The 18,586-nt window shown below is 37.4% G+C and overlaps 1 long non-coding RNA gene across 3 annotated transcripts in view; it reads right to left on the bottom strand.

The window, feature by feature from the left end:
• LOC111097383 overlaps positions 1-14,457 on the bottom strand; it is a 50,411-nt gene extending 35,954 nt beyond the window's left edge. The window contains exons 1-4 of one of the 3 annotated variants that reach the window (XR_005364516.1): positions 14,398-14,457; positions 11,903-12,097; positions 11,219-11,294; positions 8,435-8,515 (exon numbers count right to left, since the gene is read on the bottom strand). This is a non-coding gene — a long non-coding RNA (uncharacterized LOC111097383). Of the gene's footprint in view, positions 1-8,434; positions 8,516-11,191; positions 11,295-11,902; positions 12,098-14,397 lie in introns of all 3 variants that reach the window. The other 2 variants (XR_005364515.1, XR_005364514.1) reach the window with 2 other exon arrangements.
• Positions 14,458-18,586: the final 4,129 nt, after the last annotated feature.

The raw sequence follows: 18,586 nt of genomic DNA, 5'->3' as shown, positions 1-18,586 counted from the left end.
CTCTCTCTGTGACTATCATAAATAAATAAAAATTAAAAAAAAAAAGATTTAAACTACTTGTCCAAAATGCACAGGTAATTATAAGTGAGGGTGAGCACCCATAACTTTTGATTCTCTGTCCTATCTTCTTTCTGCCCCAGCATGTTTTCTTATTGTGATTCTCAAATGTCAGTCATTTGAGAACTACCTTCACAAATTTTGCATATAATGCTGCCTGACCTAATAATACTAAATAGGTAATTATTTTTTTAAGTAGGTAGTTCATTTTATTCATTTAAGTATATTGTCTTTAATAACAATATTTATATTGGTTACTGAAAATGGAAGACCAGTATCAGTTGCTATAAGCAAAAGATGAATGTACAGATATTAAAATTAACACTATTTGTTTGTGTCCTACTTAAATCCGTATTTCAGGTCTAGCGTATGTCACACCGAGGAACAATCAATCTTTTTTTTTTTTTGGAACAATCAATCTATGTTGAAAAATATCTCAAAGGGCATCCTCCCTCCTGTTCCTAATTATACCTTACAAGGAGGAATTTGGGGTATGCTGCAAATGGACCTGCTTTCCAAGGAAGATATATTCCCTATAAGGCAGCAAGGAGCCCAGCATGTGCTCTGGACACTCCTCTGGCTGTCTCAAAAAGCAATAGCAGTGTCTGTCCTTAGGCATTGTGACTTGGGTGAGAGAGTGTCAATAGAAGAAAATGTAATTGGCAAATACAATTAGCTCCAACACATTTAGGCATGTCTCCTCTCTTACTATCTCCGCAGCTATACAGAATTCTGTGTATATCCTGCCTACGAAGCAATGCATACATCTTGTAGCTTTCTCCTCCTTTCTGTGTTCTTCAGCATCTTTCTCATGACTCCTCCAAAGTGCTGGCATTCACAAATTTGAAACGTGGCAGGGAGAAGCCTCCTCCTTGTTCTATTCTTCCCAACCCCTTTCCACAAATGATTTGTCCCAATGCTCCACCTCTCTAGAGATGGCTCTATTTCTGTTCAGATTCTCTTTAAAAAGCTTCCATAACAGTCTTTCATGTCATTTGGTTTTAGTGCTGCTTTTTTTAATGCAGATTCCCACAACTGTATTTATTACTGAAATTTTATTCCATCAGACTCACCATGTACTCCTAGGAATATGCTTCCCTAAATCAGTATACAGATCTTAAGTTCATATTTTGTCACAACAAATGGGACAGATGTGCTAATTCTATTCTCTTGTCTTCACTGACGGGAAATAAGGTTCATAAAAAATAAATATATATGCACAAATAGGGACAGAACAAATATGCTGCTTTTGTATAATAAGCACATTTGAATAATTAACCAACCCCAGCTAGCTTCTGCATAATTCTCTTAACCACTGAAGAAATAAGGGAAGAAACATTTGCTGGGTTTAAAGAGAAAGGAGGGACCACAATATCAGTACTTCCTATAATGTCAGGGTGGGTCATTTAAATCAAGAATAGTAGTAACAACCAATATTTTCATTGGAAAGCTCCTCTGCACCCACACCATGCTTGTATTTGATCTTGGGAATAATTCTGATAGCATTTGCTCAACACATGATTCTTGAAAAAAAATCATACCTCCATGGAAACCAGCTGAGATAACAACCTCTGGATGATTATTTGCTACTACTATGAATCTTCCTATATGCCTATCAGATCTATCACTCTTTGCTTGTATCATTTTGGATTACTGATTTCCTAATCCCAACCACTGATGTCTACTCTAGAGCACCTATTTGTTTCAATGACCAATGTGGATTTTCTTTTCTGGTTTCCTGCTGTACCTCACTTGCAACTCTGCACACTCCTTTAATTTCCATGCTTCCAGGCTCTGGCAAGAATCATATCCTTCATTAGTCTTACCTCCATAGAATTGGCAGACTAGAACAACTATCTGAACTTCTGAACTATCATAATTACCTTCTAGAAGGATGGGAGCTTGTAGTTATACATGAGCATCCTTATAATTTATTATTTGAATGTAGTTACTGTGGATGAAAATATTAAGTCTGGTCTTACAGGAGTTGGTGGTTGAAGTGGGGTAAAGGAAAAGAAAATCAGAAGTAAGGGAGTCTAGGGCTAGCTCCAAAGAGCTTGAAAAATAATCCATTTGGATCCTGAAGTTACTAAAGCTGGAAAGAAATTAGTGGCAGAGAGAAAGGCAATGAGTCAAATGCTAAACATAAATTAAAGAGGTTACTAGACAAAAACAAAAGGGAGGTTACCAAATATTAAGTTGTAATGGCCGAAAACTGTGAGTTTTGGTGGAAATAGAAAAATATGTACCATGAAAACAGTAAAGGGAAGAACTATAGGAATGTGGAGTATGAAATGAAAATCAGCTTTGACTCATGAGAACTACAGGAAACATCTATGTATCTGTTAGGATCATTCTGAGAGGTGTTTGAGAACATAGGAAAGATTGTTGAATTTAGGCCAAAATTTCTTGAAATACATTAAGAGGACTAGAAGATTGAATACAATTTTAAGATGTGGTAAGATGTGATAACCAATGGGTCTTGGGCTTCTAGAGAAGACTGAAGCTAAATTGTGTGAGTCATGAAGAAAGTCAAGGCAGAGGGAAATATCACATAGACTTTCACTTTTAAAGAGGAAAGCAAAACACCATGACTTCAAAACTCACTTTGGCACAGAATGCCTGTTTGAGCAATTGACAGTGTCAGAGCCTAAGTTCAGGAGGACCACCCAACTCTCTGTGAAGCAGTAATGACCATCAGATGGGTGAGGAAGACAGGAATTCAGAACTGTGTATTTCATTGATTCTCAAACTTAAGTGTGCAACCAGGAGGGCTTATTAAAACTCTACAGTTCTGAACTCCACCTCCAGAGTTTCTGATTCAATAGGTCTGAGAAAGGCTTGAGAATTTGTAGTTTTAACTAGTTCCCAGATGTTTCTGCTGCTGCTGTTGCTGCTGCTAGTCATGGCATCACCCTTTGAGAACCTCTAGTGTGTACTCAAAGGAGGAAAAGTTATGATGGTGTTTACCATTCTCCTTGAGAGATAGGAAGTGAATTTATTTTCTTTCAGTGTGCTTGAGCATGGTTGGGTGCTCAAACCATATGTTTGAGCATGCAGTGCAGAATCTTTAGAAGGTCATACAGAAATTGTTCACTAAGATAATCTGTAAGGAGTGGGAATGAAGGGTGGGGAGCTGGGAAGTAGGACACAGATCTTGTAAACTCTTCAAATAATCCCTCTAACACCAAAGGCATTAGCACACTATGTGAAGTCCAACTCTTTATTTTTTTTTAAATTTATTTGACAGATGGAGAGAGTAAGAGAAAAAGAGAGCACACAAGCAGAGAGAGCAGCAAAGGGAGAGGGAGAAGTAGACTCTCTGATGAGCAGGGTGCCTGACTTGGGACTCATCCCAAGACCCAGGATCACGACCTGAGCTGAAGGCAGATGTTTAACTGACTGAGCCACCCAGGTGTTTCCCACTTTTTTTTTTTTTTTTTTAAGTCTAGCTTTTAAAAATCCTCATCAAACGTACCTTCCTTCAAAAGCCCCATTTTCTGGCTCTCAGCTACCAGTTTCTTTTCTTCTTTTGCTGTATTAAGTCAGTGTCCCAGATGGACATGGAATTTAACTCTGATGTTTCAAATGGAGACACTTTAATGAAGGAACTCCTTCTAGAATTTGGGTAGAGTTAAGGAAGTAAAATCCAATGTTAAACACCCAGAGCTGAGAGCTAGCAGACGCCCTGTAGCTGAGGGACAGGTGAGGAGATTGTAAATTCCCAGCCAAGAGATAAACCTGGGAGTTGTAACCTTTGAGAGTTCTAGCTCCTGCCATGGAACCAGAAGAAAATAACCTAGTTCTCTCCCCTCCTGACCTCTGATATCTGATAGGTAGGTTCTATTAGTCAAACTCAACTGAAAACTAGCTAGTAAGGGGTGTAGGTAATATATTCATTGAGGTCAGCCTCCCTTCTTGCTAAGAATAAGACAAAAATTGGGGGAGAACAGATTTGGGGTGGCAAGCTAAGGATGACCAGCACAACCACTGTTTCCCCACAAGAGCACGCACTCCAGCAGATCTGTCCTTTCTCTCCTCCATTATTTAGACAAAGCCTGAATCAAGCTCCCACAAAAATTTGTACTATGAACAAAATGCTTATGATCCACTAGCAGTTATCCCATTGGGTTTCAGATACAGTTGTCTATTTCTGCCTCTGCAACCAATTATGAAATCTTTGAGGGTATTCTATGATAAATTCTACAATACCCGTATCAGTAGCAGAAGTTGAATGATTTACTTGAAAGAATAAATGAATCAACAAGTAAATCAAAGCTCTGCAAGTTCTCCAATTTTCATCTTTTAGTGCCTTAATAGCTCATTGATTGTGATTTTTATGAAATATAGATGAATATGGGTATCTCAATCCACAATTTTTGCTTGGGTTCCTTCTCACAATTCATTCATCTACCAGTAGGTCTTGATGCTAACCTTGAAAAATCATCCTCCGTGAATAGAGGAGATTAAAATATGAGACCTCAATGACATTTGTTTAATAAAACAGCTCTTTATACTATATACTCTGTTGGCAAAGAAGACATTATAACCCTCTGTAAGATTTTAATATCAACCAGTGTTATCCAATAGATCTTTCTGCAATGATGGAAAGACTCTGCACCTGCAATGTCCAATACAGTAACCATTAGCCACATCTGACTCTCCAGTATGTGAAATGTGACTGGTGCATTTAAGAAACTGAGTTTTTAACTTTATTTAGTTTACATTAATTTTAATAGCCACACATGCCAGTGGCTACTATATTAGACTGATTAGATGTAGACAAAGCATAACCTGAATAACAGTGAATGCCAGATTCTTATTTGCTCAGGAACAGAGAAAATATTATTAATATATGATCTGAATTTAAGTGTCTTTTTTGCTGGTGTTTAAAAGCAGAGCAGCACAACTTGTTAAAAACAAAATGTGCAGTAGCTTTACTCCCATGCTGGAGATATGGAACTATCTCTTATCTCTATTAAACCAAGAGAAATTCACTGAATTTGAGACAGTAATGGTGTAGGGTCCATTATACTCCTCACACCTTTTTCTACTTGAAGGCACTCTCTTAATCATTTCCTAAAAGTCTCTATCTAGATTTCTTCCAAATCAGATGAAATTGGGTTTAAATTTCAGTTCTATCAGTTAAAATTGTGCTCATTGGCAGATTACTCCACCTTTCCTGCCATGTAAGATTAGCAATGCTAATTCCTACCTGTTAGCAATGCTGGGCAAATCAAACAAGACTATGTATGAAAAATGACTGTCATATTAGAACTGCAATAAATGTGATTCTTTTCTTCTTGCAATGATCCTAATAACTTTCTCTAAGATGACTGCCTATCCCAAGACATTTCCTATGATCTTAGGTAAGCTAGCTAATCTTTAGGAATTGGTTTATCTAATATTGATACTACTATTTTTCAGGGATGATTTCTGGATTAGGAATATTATATGAGCAAAGTACCCTGGATTTAGTAGGTGCTCAAAAGTATCTAGAAAAGTATATCAATGTCTTAAAATAATGACATTTTCAAGGGAAAATTCAGTGGATAGAAGAGGGTTAGCCTTGATTCCAAACCTCCAAGGGATTCCTCTTCTTTTCTAAAAAATAGACCAATTTACTTCTGTGAAGTGACTAAAATGAGACAGGAAGTATTGATGCCTGATCTCATACTTGATTTCTTTGTCTTCTCCAACTTCCATCCTCTCTCTCCAAATAGACAAAGAAACCCATTTTTTGACCTTCTACTTTCCCTAAACTGTATTCTAGTTCAGAGTTTAGATCAATAGCCTTTTATATGAAATGCTTTTTAGTGAGCTCAAAGTATCTTTGACCCATCCTTTGGACAAAGACTGTGTGTGTGTGTGTGTGTGTGTGTGTGTGTGTGTGTGTGTGTGTGTGAAACTAAGTGGTTGTGGAGGAAAAGAGACTACAAAGAGGTATGGGAGGAGAAGGGTTGCTGATGGAAAGTTAGTAGAAACTAGGCAGCACTAGTAAGAAGCCAAAAGAACAGCAGGTTGAATTTTTCCTTATGTTGAAGGGAAGTCTCAACTTAGCATCCATAAATGGTGCTTCTTTAGAGGTGATGCAAACACTCAGAATGTTCACCATAGCTACAGAGTAAACTGTTCTATAATTGTAGAGCACAGACCAAACATATTATAAATCAGTACTACCTAAATATCATTCCACAGACATTTGTCTGTGTCCAATATGTCTGAGTCCAATATGTACCAACTGCAACAGCAGGCAGAAGTATTACAACATTTATGTGGACAAAGTCTTTGCCCTCCAAGGGCTCACAGCCAAGTCGTAGAGACACACACATAGATAAACTGCTTACAAAAGTACGATCTGGACCCATAACTCAGCAAAAATAAAGAAGGGGGAAAAGGGCAGCCCAGGTGGCTCAGAAGTTTAGTGCCGCCTTCAGCCCAGGTTGTGGTCCTGGAGACCTGAGATCGAGTCCCACATCAGGCTCCCTGAATGGAGCCTGCTTCTCTCTCTGCCTGTGTCTCTATCTCTGTCTCTCTGTCTCTCTGTCCCTCTGTCTCTCTCTCTTTCTGTGTCCCTCATGAATAAATAAATAAAATCTTTAAAAAGGGGGAGGATGTATCTCTCTCTGAGTAAATAGTGTCTATACTCAGGGCTTGGTCTCATGGCAAAAATGCTGGGAACTACATAAACACATTCAAAAAAGGAAATAAGAACTACTTAAAAGCCCACTTTCCAGAGGAATTGTATTAGTTAGCTAGGGCTGCCAAACCAAAGTACCACAGTCTAGGTGACTTAAACAACAGGAATTTATTTTCTTACAATGCTAAAAGCTGGAAGACCAATATTAAGGTATTAGCAGAGTTGGTTTCTTTTGAGTCCTCTCTCCTTGACTTGAAGATGACCTGCCTTCTTCCGATGCCTTCACATAGTCTTTCTTCTTTGTGTGTCTGTGTATGCATCTCTTGTTTTTATAATGACACCAGTCATATTGGATAGGGCGTACTTTAATGACCTCATTTAACTTTACTTCCTTAAAGAACTTATCTTCAAATACAGTTATATTCTAAGGTACTATGGTTTAGAACATCATCATATGAATTTGGGGAAGACACAATTTAGCCCATAATAGGAACACACTTTAACATTTTGGTGTATTTCTTTCTTTAGTATTACATAAATACATATTTAAAGTGCATATGCACATAAACAAATAGAACTTGGATTAAAATACTTAAAATATCTATTTTCTTATAATACTCTATGACAATTATTTCCACATATCTTTAAATATTCTGTGAAAATATAATTTTCGATGGCTGCATAACATGCTTTCATTTATCTATATTACTCTTTTTTTTTAAGATTTTATTTATTTATTTGAGAGAGAGAGTCAGTGTGTGTGAGAGAGAGCACAAACTGGGGGGTGAGGCAGAGGATAAGAAAGACTCTGTTGAGAAAGGAGGCCATGTGAGGCATCCTGGGATCATGACCTGAGCTGAAGGCAGATGCTTAACCAATTGAGGTACCCCTTATTCTCCTACTTAACATTTAAATTGTATCTGCTTTATCACATTGTTATAATGCTATAATTAAAAGGCTGGATATAAATCCTTGATCACAAATGCTTTTAGGTCTAACTCCTACAAGTAGAATTATTGGGTCAAAAGTATGCCTACTTTAAGTTTTTTGTTGTTGTTGTTGTTGTTTTTAACCTATTGACAAATTATTTTCTGGGAAGGACATGCCATTTTACATTCTTACTAGTTGTACATATTAGTGCTGGTGTTAAATGTTTCATTTAGAAATATAATAGGAAAATAGAGCCATAATAAAAATATCATCTATGTGGTTTTCAGAGAAGGATTACAATAAGCCACCAGGAAAGAGTACAGTTCTACCCTAATGAATTCACTGAGGTTCAAGGACTAGTTCTCAAGGTGGTTAAATAATCTGTTAAATATAATGTGGGTTATAAATGGTTGAGCTGGTGTAAGACCCTGAGTCTTGTATTACGATGAGAGCTTTGCTGATGTACTCATCTCTTGGCCTCAAGAAGCCAATATTGATCTCCTCCTACTCTAATTCCTTTGAATTTAATATCCACACTTGCTTTCTCCAGTTGCCTTTGATAGGAGTTTGTCTCAGCTATCTCTCTGTAGGAACCTAAATCCCGCTCCTACCTAACCCAGCTCTTGTGCCCATAGTGGTTGGTTATGGTGTCTCAGGGGAAGGGATGTTTGTAAATAGACAACCTTGCCTATTTGTTGAATGCATTGCATACTCAAGAGAAAAGATTCTTAATGTATATGGGCAATGCCAGTGTTTTGTAATTTAATTTAAAAGTGAGAACGAATGTTCAGAGTAGGGTTTCCTTACCTTAATTACATTATTTGCAACACAAAATTTGTGAAATCATTTGACTCTTATAAGACAGAAAGATATCCAGACTTTCTACACCTGCATAAAATCAATATAAAAAGTAAAATTGAATCTATTTCAGACTAAGGAAATCAAATATTATTTAAGTTTTAAAGGTATTATGTATGCAAGTTTCAACCCAATCTCAGAACTCATCAGTCAAAGGTTAAAACAAGCTGTGTATTTATACATAAAATTGGGGATATAAATATATAGATTATTCTGAGGCTAATTCATTTTCATTCATTAATTAATTAAGAAAGTTTTAATAAAAATAATATATTTTTAGCACTTGTTATCAAGATGAATAAGGCATTGTCACTGCCCTCAAGTGACAGATAGCTATTGCTATCATGGAGGTCAAACAAATTAGGGGAGAGCAAGATGATAAGAACAGTAATAGATATTGGGGAATCATGAATGATTCATTTGTTCTGGAGCTTTTGTTTGTGAATTCCATGAAGGCTAAGATACTCAGTGTCTGTTCTTTTTATTGATGTATCCCCAGAACATGGCATAGTATTCACCTCCTAGGTTAAGATAAAATGACTAAGGTAATCAGTGAAGTACTTGTGCAACAAATGAGATATATGTTTAATAAAAGACAATCATTTATAGTTAGCCATAGTAGCTATCTCAGAACATTATCTTTACCCTGTAACTACTGAAAGATTTCTTGAAACCTTGAATGGTCAGCATTCAACTTTTAGTTTCCATGTTATTAATTTGATTATCTATCCTTTTAAGAATGAAAATTGAAAGTGTATCTGCTTGTTGAATGTGTACCGAGGGATCAGAAAATTAGCTCAAACCTTCCTAAACAATACTAACAGATTCATATTCTCAGCCTACCAATTTCATCCCCACTGTTCTAACTTTCAAGGTCCCCTTCACTTTGACCTCATATTGAACCATGGTAATGATGATGATGGTGATGGTAGTCATACCTGCCAGGCAGTATGATACAGATATGAGGAATGCATGCAACCTATGAAGTAGAAACTATCATCATTCCATTTTAATACACAGGAAACTGATCCTTAGAGATGTCCAGAAACTTACTCCAAAACTAGTGGATAGAATGAGATTCAGATGAGGCAATCTGATGTAAGAGACCTAAGGCTTCTCTCATTCTAGGGTAGATACTGACATACCTATGGCTGAATCTTAATTTTCTAGCCACTGACTCTTTTTTTTTCACCTGCTTGGAGCTTTTATTTGTTTTCTTTCTTTCCTTTCATTTTGTTTTGTTTTATAATTTGCTTTAAAGTTATGAGCTTTCAAGTTCACCAGAATTTGACACCAATTCAATAGTTTTATGCCCAGCTGCTTCAAGAATTTGTGTTATCTTTCTGACCTTTCTCTGAAAAGCAATTGAATTTTTGGAGATATTCCTATGCCTCATTTGATGAATTTTTACCATGCTCATCCAATAAGGTATGGTAGGGCTGGCAGGGGAGGGAGTGTGGAGGAAAACTAGCTGGCACTTGTGTAGTCATTGATTCCTCTGTATAAAGTTATATAATTTAGCCCTTATAACAACCTGAGGTAGGTTTCATTGCCTCCACTTTACATGTGAGGATATTAGGCCTAAAGAGTTTAAATAACAAGTTCAAGTCATAGAATTACTGAGATAAAAGAACAGATTCAAATCAGGTCTACTGGATTCCACGTTTTAGGTCCTTCCCACATCAATTTCACTAGTGACAAACTCCCTCTCTACTATTGAAACTCCCTGCTTTCATTCCCACATTTTTACATTCGTTAGAAATTCCATATATCTTCCTGCATTCAGTTAAGTTAGATTACGTGGCAGTAATAAATTAACCCCCAAATCTCAGCTTAAGTCAATGAATCTCTCTTTTTCATGTTACATAGGCAATGTGGTTATATGGGTGTAGAACTGCTTCACGTGCTCCCTCAGGGATACAACCTGATCAGAATTTCCACCACTGGATATGACACTGGTCACTATGGCAGAGGAAGAATAATGGAAAGTATTGAACATGGTATTATATTCTTTAACACATAATTAGTCACATGACTCCTACATGGAAAATGTGGAGGAATGCTTGAAATATTTGTTTTACCATCTTCGCTACAGGTTGTTTTTCTGGTAATCAAAATTTCTCTACTTTCTTCTTCTCACACCTACAACATGCTTCTATCCTCCCAATACAGAGAATCCAAAAGTCCTGAGGTCTTTAGCAATGCATAATAGCCTTGGCATCAAATATAGTGGTAATTCTTCATAGTCTAAGTTCCTATTGGTTATGTGGCCAGGAAATCCACAGTCCTCCAGTGAACCCACCTAATACAAAGTGCCAAATAATCACAGTGACTGATTAAAATGGGACTCATGCAATGCAGCTCTCAGGTCTGTGCTGCAACACCACTGGCAGATGTAAAGAATAGCATCCCAAGGGATAGGAAAGAATTTTCAATTTGGCTCAAATTCTGCTTTCTGGTTGGAGTACTCTCATTTGTTCTCTGTGATCCCTGTTCACTGGGAGGTTCTCTACTGTCCCTTATCCTCCACACCACATACAAAAATGAGTGTTGGGGTAATCTACTCCCTATCCATTAGAAGGTTGTGGCCCACTATGTGCTAGCCCAAGCTCTTGGTTTCTCTGTCACTCAAAGATGTAGTAGACTTCATTTGTTTGTTTCCAGTCATTTCCAAACACAAAGAACACCTCCTTTCCCATAACATACAGGCCTTTTTAGAAATTTGGTCCTCACATTTGTTACATTTCTTTATCTTCTTGACACCAAAACTTTTGTCTCCTGACAGTTAGTGGTGGTACATCGAGTTTACCTAAAATAGTAGATAGAAATGACTTGTTTAACATGAGCTTTGTCTTGAAATATTTAATCAATTATTAAGCTTTTCTGCATATCATATCCTTAATCTGATATTTCTCCTGTGGTACATTAATCCATTGAAGGATTGTGACAGCTGTTTTGAAGGTCATGCCCTTCAACTAATCTTTCCCAAAGGTTGAAATTGCCATTCAAATTTGTCTTTTTTGATGTTGGCAGGTCATGCATTTCTGGAATTTTTCTATGTGCTTCAATTTCTATTTGCAACCAGCCAGTTCTTTTGTGGGTTTATCTCTTTCTTTCTATAATCCCAAACCAAATGCAGAAAATAACCACAAGTACACACTACAATCATTTTGTTTTCCACCGCTTTTCCCCCAGAGCTATAGTTCATCAGGTGTATCATCTTCCTTGCAAGTTTACTGCAGAGCACAGTTTTATCAAATGTTTGGCCACTGCAGAACAAAGATCGCATTACTCCAGCCTGTTTTCTTAGTGGCCTTGCCCTTTATCATTTTTAGTTTTTCAGTAACCACATCCCACCACTGGTACTAATTTTATCATTAATGAGGACAGGCTAGATATACTGCATTACACATTAACCTCCAAATGCCAGTGGCTTCACACAACAAGTGCTTGTTTCCTTTACAGGCTGCATATCCAACACAATTTGGCAAGGGGCTTGCTCCATGTGGTCTCTCAGGAATCCAAATTGAGTGAAGTCTGCAATCCAACCTGTCACTGCTACAGGGGAAGAGAGAAGCCTGGAGGATTCACATGGCTCTTCTGTGCTTTAGCCTGGAAGTAATACACATCACGTTAGCTCAGAACAAGTTATATATGGATCTGCTTAACTGCACAAGTACTGGAAAGCAGAGAACATCTGAATTATTTGGTGAGCATCTCTGTTTCTGCCACGTGTGCCTTCTAAAAATCCAACATCAGGTCTATTGCTTGAAGCTGTTGCTTCAGAATTATTTTAGTGTCCACAAGGAAAACAATATCCATAAAGACGGGTTTTTTTTCCACTCCCACCCTGCAAATGGAACATCTTCTCATGCTACCTGAAAGTTTGCTTAAAATTCCATATGAGAATGGACTTGATTCCTCTTGCAGTGAAACACGTCTCAATAAAAATGAATGGTTGTACCTATACTGTAACTATAGTGTAGGTCCACTTGACTAAAACTTGAGTACATCCTTAGACATTTTGAAGAATTTCTTCCTTTTAAAGCTGCCATATACTGACATTTCTACCTCCTGGGAATCTGGTTCTCTTGTTTATTAGAGCTGCTAAAATGAAAGTTTGCCACCTGATTAATTTTAATAGTTTAGCCAGAAACCTGTGGATAATGTATATTGGCTGCCAAGCTCAAGATAAATTCTGTTGGCTCTGTTGCAAAGATTTTGGCAGAAATAAAGTCTGCCCTTTGCAAGAAAGAAGCACAGAGGAGCTGGAGGGATGGAATTTCAAAAGCAAGTATGAAGCGAAAGACTGTTTTGTCTTTCTTTGTGACTTCCCACCGCTGCCGGGATCTGATAAACTCATTCAGCAATTCCTTTTTAGACCTCATATGTTTTATTTTAGCATTATAGTTAAGGAAGGGATGTATGCCTTTTGTGTATACCTGGACCCAATTCAAAGCAGAAAGACTTCAGAAGTGGCTTGGTGAAGCCAGCTGTAGGTTGTTGTGATTTTTAAAGAGATTTGGACAACTAAACAGCATCTTAAGGCACCAGGAGTTTACAGTAGGAGATTTGTATTGGAAGAGATCACACTGTTGTGTGATTTATTCACATCTTAGTTTTGTTTTTTGTTTTTGTTTTCCATTGCTGGTTCTTCCTCAAGACCTACTACACAATTTGCAGGACTCAGTGCAAAATAAAAATGCTGATCCTCTTATTCAAAAATCAAGGGAAAAGCGTCATTAGAAATATTAGAATATAAATTTTTTCCCTTTCTTTGTTTTCCCCCCTTTATTTGCTATTCAATTTTAAGTAAAGGAAAATTACAATTCTAAATTATTAGCATGGATCTTACCATCCATCTTTATATTGTGAAATGCCACTTTCACATGCAAATATCAGAGCATTTAACTTGTATGCTGAATCACTAAAATTACACAATTCTTATTTGTGGCTTATTCCCAGAGAATGCCTAGAACTGGCAAAAATAAAAATTAAAAGCGAGACTCAGGAAGGCTGTAATGAGGGATAAGGGATGCTCTTAGGCCTGGAGCAATCCAGGGAAGCACCCCTCAGGCATGGAGGATATTTGCAGGGTGAGCCAGATTCTCTCAGGCATCCAGTCTCTGCCAGATGATACAGGCCATGTGCATACTTGCTCTGCCTAACAGCTGCCAGAATTACTTACCATGCACCGGCCAGGACAGCATCTTGAGAAGTTGAGCCAGGTATCTCCCCTTCCCATAGGTCTACCTTTCCAGCCTGATGTTATAGGCAACTCTCAAGGATATCATAACCTGAATACCTGTATGCCCTTCGTACCTGACCAAAGCTCTCCACTTACACTCCACTGAGCTATCAGGGCAGAGACAGTAACCACTAACTCCTGCTTTTAGAAGCCATGGAATATCTGTGCCTAACTCCAAAACCCTGTTTATACCAGGGCCAGAATGTAGCAAGGAAATCAGCATGGGAAAGGAGAGGCCAGGCAAGGCAGGGGACTAGGATGAGGAAAGCTGAGAATTTGTCCTGAAAAGACAGGTAAAGGCAGGACCATGTGAGCTAAGAGGGTCAGGCTCATGTTCCATTATTCTATTGGGCTCTGTTCATGAAACACAAATTTTTTTTTCTTTTTTTAATCTTTTTTTTTAATTTATTTTTTATTGGTGTTCAATTTACCAACATACAGAATAACCCCCAGTGCCTGTCACCCATTCACTCCCACCCCCCGCCCTCCTCCCCTTCTACCACCTCTAGTTCATTTCCCAGAGTTAGCAGTCTTTACGTTCTGTTTCCCTTTCTGATATTTCCCACACATTTCTTCTCCCTTCCCTTATATTCCCTTTCACTATTATTTATATTCCCCAAATGAATGAGAACATATAATGTTTGTCCTTCTCCGACTGACTTACTTCACTCAGCATAATAGCCTCCAGTTCCATCCACGTTGAAGCAAATGGTTGGAGAGGATGTGGAGAAATGGGAACCCTCTTACACTGAAACACAAATTTAAAGGTAAAATTATTAAGAATTTCAAAACAGCAACAACAGAACACCAAACCCTAAGCATGAGTCTTTCTGGTGTCAGACTCTGTGCAACCACTATTGGTGTCCTTCCTTCTTTAGGAAGTGGTCTTCCTGCCATCAGTCAGCCATGTTAGAGTGGTGACCAGCAATTGAGGTTGTGATATGGTGTATGTCAGAATTTGAAGATGAAGTGATGTCATTAAACAAATCGTCTTTAAGAAAATCTACTTTAACATATATACAATGGAATATTACTCAGCCATCAAAAAGAATGAAATCTTGTCATATGCAATGACATGGATGGAACTAGAGGGTATTATGTTAAGCAAAGTCAGTCATAGAAAGACAAATATCATATGATTTCACTCATATGTGGAATTCAAGAAACAAAACAGGATCATAGGGGATGGAAGGAGAAATAAAATAAGATGAAATCAGAGAGGGAGACAAATCATAAGAGACTCTTAACCATAGGAAACAAAGTGAGGGTTACTGGAGGGGGTGGGGTGGGGGATAAGGTAACTGGATGATGGGCATTGAGGAGGGCACCTGATGGGATGAGCACTGAATTTTGTATGCAACTGATGAATCACTAAACTCTACCTCTGAAACTAATAATGCACTATATGCTAATTGAAAGAAAGAAAGAAAGAAAGAAAGAAAGAAAGAAAGAAAGAAAGAAAGAAAGAAAGAAGAAAGAAAGAAAGGAAAGAAGGAAGGAGGAAGAAGGAAGGAAGGAAGGAAGGCCGTGACGTAAGGCCTGGACGAAAGAAAGCACGAAAGACCGCAGAAGCAGTCAATACCAAAAGACCGACATCAATAAAAGAAAGGAAGGAAGGAGAAAGATCTTCTTTGGGAGAATAACATACTCTATACATCTTCAGGTAAAGGAGAAAACAGAACTTTTCCTGCTCATTTGGGATGATATATCTTCAGTTCTGTGCTATATTTAGGCTAGGTAAATTTATTCAGCAATTAAATTTCACTGAAATTTCAGCAGTAAAACATCAAAACATTGATTTCTTACTCATGGTGTATACTTATCAGGAGTCAGCAGGAAGCATTGATCCATACTGTACTCAGGGATCCAGGCTAGCAGGGGCCATACCTTTTTGTGGCTGTGCCCTTTGGAACCAGGGCCTCTGAAGTACGAGGGCTCTCTGTGGTTCGAGAAGAGAGCAATGAAGTTTTAGGCGTCAGGGTTAGGATGATTAAAACTAGAGATGGGAAGGCCACTTCTCTTAACAGGGCATTAGCTAGAATCAGTATCAATAAAGTAGCTCCATATGACTAAAAGAAGCCTGAGCAATGTGGAGAGGCCTATATTTGGTGAACAAAAGTTACCTCTGCCATGATTTTCATAGCATTAACTGTTATGTAATTTCAGAGGTGATGCACTATTGTGTTGATGGCTGGGAGTTGAACCAGCTCTTTCTTGGTTAATCTCTTTTCCCTGACAGTTATGACTACTGTATCTTCTAACAATACTGAGCCAAGGTTTCTTCAGTGTAAAATAGAGATAATAAAGTCCAGGTTATAGTATTATTATAGATGTCTGTGAAAGCCCTGTGAAAATCATCACATGCTATTCAAATAATGGAATGCTATTATAAATTAGACTGAAAGAAAACCAAAGAGATACATTTATCTTGTCCTAAGCATCAAAATTCTCAAAAGGATATTTAATATATTATTTCTTGAAGGCATTGAGGGAGAAGAAGTAAATTAGATACTATATTAGTCATCAATTATTTCAGACCAAATTACTCCAAAAGTTAGAAGCTTAAACCAACACAATTTATCATCTCATGGTTTCTGTGGGTCAGGAATCCAGTCCTAGCTTAGCTGTGCCTTCTAGTTTAGTGTGTCTCATGAGGATGCAACAAAGACGTCAGCTAGCACTATAGCCATCTCAATGCTCAGCTAGGAAAGAACTTGTTTCCAAGCTCACACATGTGGTCCTTGGTAGAATTCACCTCTTCCTAGGCAACTAAACTGAGGATCTCAGTTCTTAGGGCAATTCATATCCTGGCACATTGCTCCATCAGAATGAGTAAAGAAGTTCCAGATATAAAGACAGAATAAGAAAAAGAAGGATCAAGAATGAAGTCACAGTCTTTTATAACAATCTCTATGTGACACTCAGTCACTGTTGCCATTCTTTAGAGTAAGTTCATGCTATTCCATTCTTTAGAAACAAGTCACTAGGTCCAGCCCATACTCAAGGAGAGGGGATTACCCAATTTAAATGCCAAGAGACTGCGATCATTGGGAGGCATTTTAGAAACTACTTACCACAGAGATTTTACTCTACCTTTTCCTTCTTTTTTTTTTAATTTTAAAGAGCTTGTAAACATCCCCTCCCAGCCCCCATCTATCACTGTCCTTATGCAGTTCTTATCCACTAATCGCAGCTATTACAACTATTTCTTAACTGATGTGTGTGGCTGATTTGCATCTTCTCTTATCACCTTCCCGTATTTACCATGATCAGAAAGATCCTTCCATAAGTATTTATTATTGTTTATTATTTTACTTATTATTTTATTCTACTCAAAATTATAATGCATAAAGACATATTCTTTTTTTTTTACTTAAAGACATATTCTAAATGTATTGCAAAGCAGTTCCTACATACTAGAGACTTTTCCACCTCCATTTTCTTACTGATTATCATTTTTTTCTTTGTTAGTGAATAACACAGGTAAGATTTGTTTTGTCCTTAAAGTATATTTGATTTTTTAAATGTTAATTTCAGTGTACTTAACGTATAGTGCTATATTCATTTCAAATGCACAATATAGTGATTCAACAATTCTATTTATTATTCAAAGCTCTTAATGAGATAAGTGTATTCTTTTTCTTTAAGATTTTATTTATTTATTCATGAGAGACACACAGAGAGAGAGAGAGAGGTAGAGACATAGGCAGAGGGAGAAGCAGGCTCCATGCAGGGAGCCCGATGTGGGATTTGATCCTGGGATTCCAGGATCACGCCCTGGGCAAAAGGCAGGTGCTAAATCACTGAGCCACGCAGGTGTCCCTCTTTTTATTTTAAGATTTTATTTATTTATTCATGAGAGACACAGAGAAAGAGGCAGAGACACAGGCAGACAGAGAGAGATAAGTGTATTTTTAATCCCCTTCACCTATTTACCCATCTATCCCTGCCCCTATGGTAACCATCAGTTTGTTCCCTATAGGTAAGAGTCTGTTTTTTGGTTTGTCTCTTTTGTTTCCTTTGTTCATTTGTTTTATTTCTTAAACTCCACATATGACTGAAATCGTGGTATTATCTTTCTCTGACTGTCTTATTTTGCTTAGCATTATGCTAAGCACTTGTTTCTCGTGGTTTGGATTTTAGCCATTCTGTCAGGTATGGGGTGATACCTCATTGTGGTTTTGATTTGCCTTTCTTTGATGATGAGTGATGTTGAGCATCTTTTCATGTGTCTGTTGGACATCTGGATGTCTTCTTTGGAGAAGTGTCTGTTCATATCATCTTCCCATTTATAATTGGATTATTTGGGTGGGGGATTGAGTTTTATAAGTTTTTTTATATATTTTGGATATAATCCTTTATTAGGTAAGTTTTTTGCAAATATTTTCTCCCATTCAGTAGGTTGCCTTTTAGTTTGGTTGGTTATTCCCTTCACTGTGCAGAAGCTTTTTATTTTGATGTAGTCCCAATAGTTTTTGTTTTTGTTTCCCTTGCCTCAGAAGTCACATCTAGAAAGATGTTGTTATGGCCAATGTCAGAGAAATTATTGCCTGTGCTTTCCTGTTGGGTTTTTATGATTTCAGATCTTGCATTTAGGTCCTCAATCCATTTTAAGTTTATTTTTCTGTATAGTGTAAAAAAGTGATCCAGTTTCATTCTTTTGCTTGTAGCTGTCCAGTTTTCCTGACGCCATCTGTTGAATACACTTTTTCCATTGCATATTCTTGCTTCCTCTGTCAAAGATTTATTGATCATATAATTGTGATTTTATTTTGTTGCATTCTAATCTGTTCCATTGATTCATATGTCTGTTTTTGTGCCAGCACCATGCTTTTTGATTTCTTATTTGAAGA

Source organism: Canis lupus, chromosome 9 (genome assembly GCF_011100685.1).
Source record: "Canis lupus familiaris isolate Mischka breed German Shepherd chromosome 9, alternate assembly UU_Cfam_GSD_1.0, whole genome shotgun sequence".
In the NCBI taxonomy this organism is placed as follows: domain Eukaryota; kingdom Metazoa; phylum Chordata; class Mammalia; order Carnivora; family Canidae; genus Canis; species Canis lupus.
The sequence above is the reverse complement of the archived record's forward strand: the minus strand, read 5'-3'. Positions and strand labels throughout refer to the sequence as shown.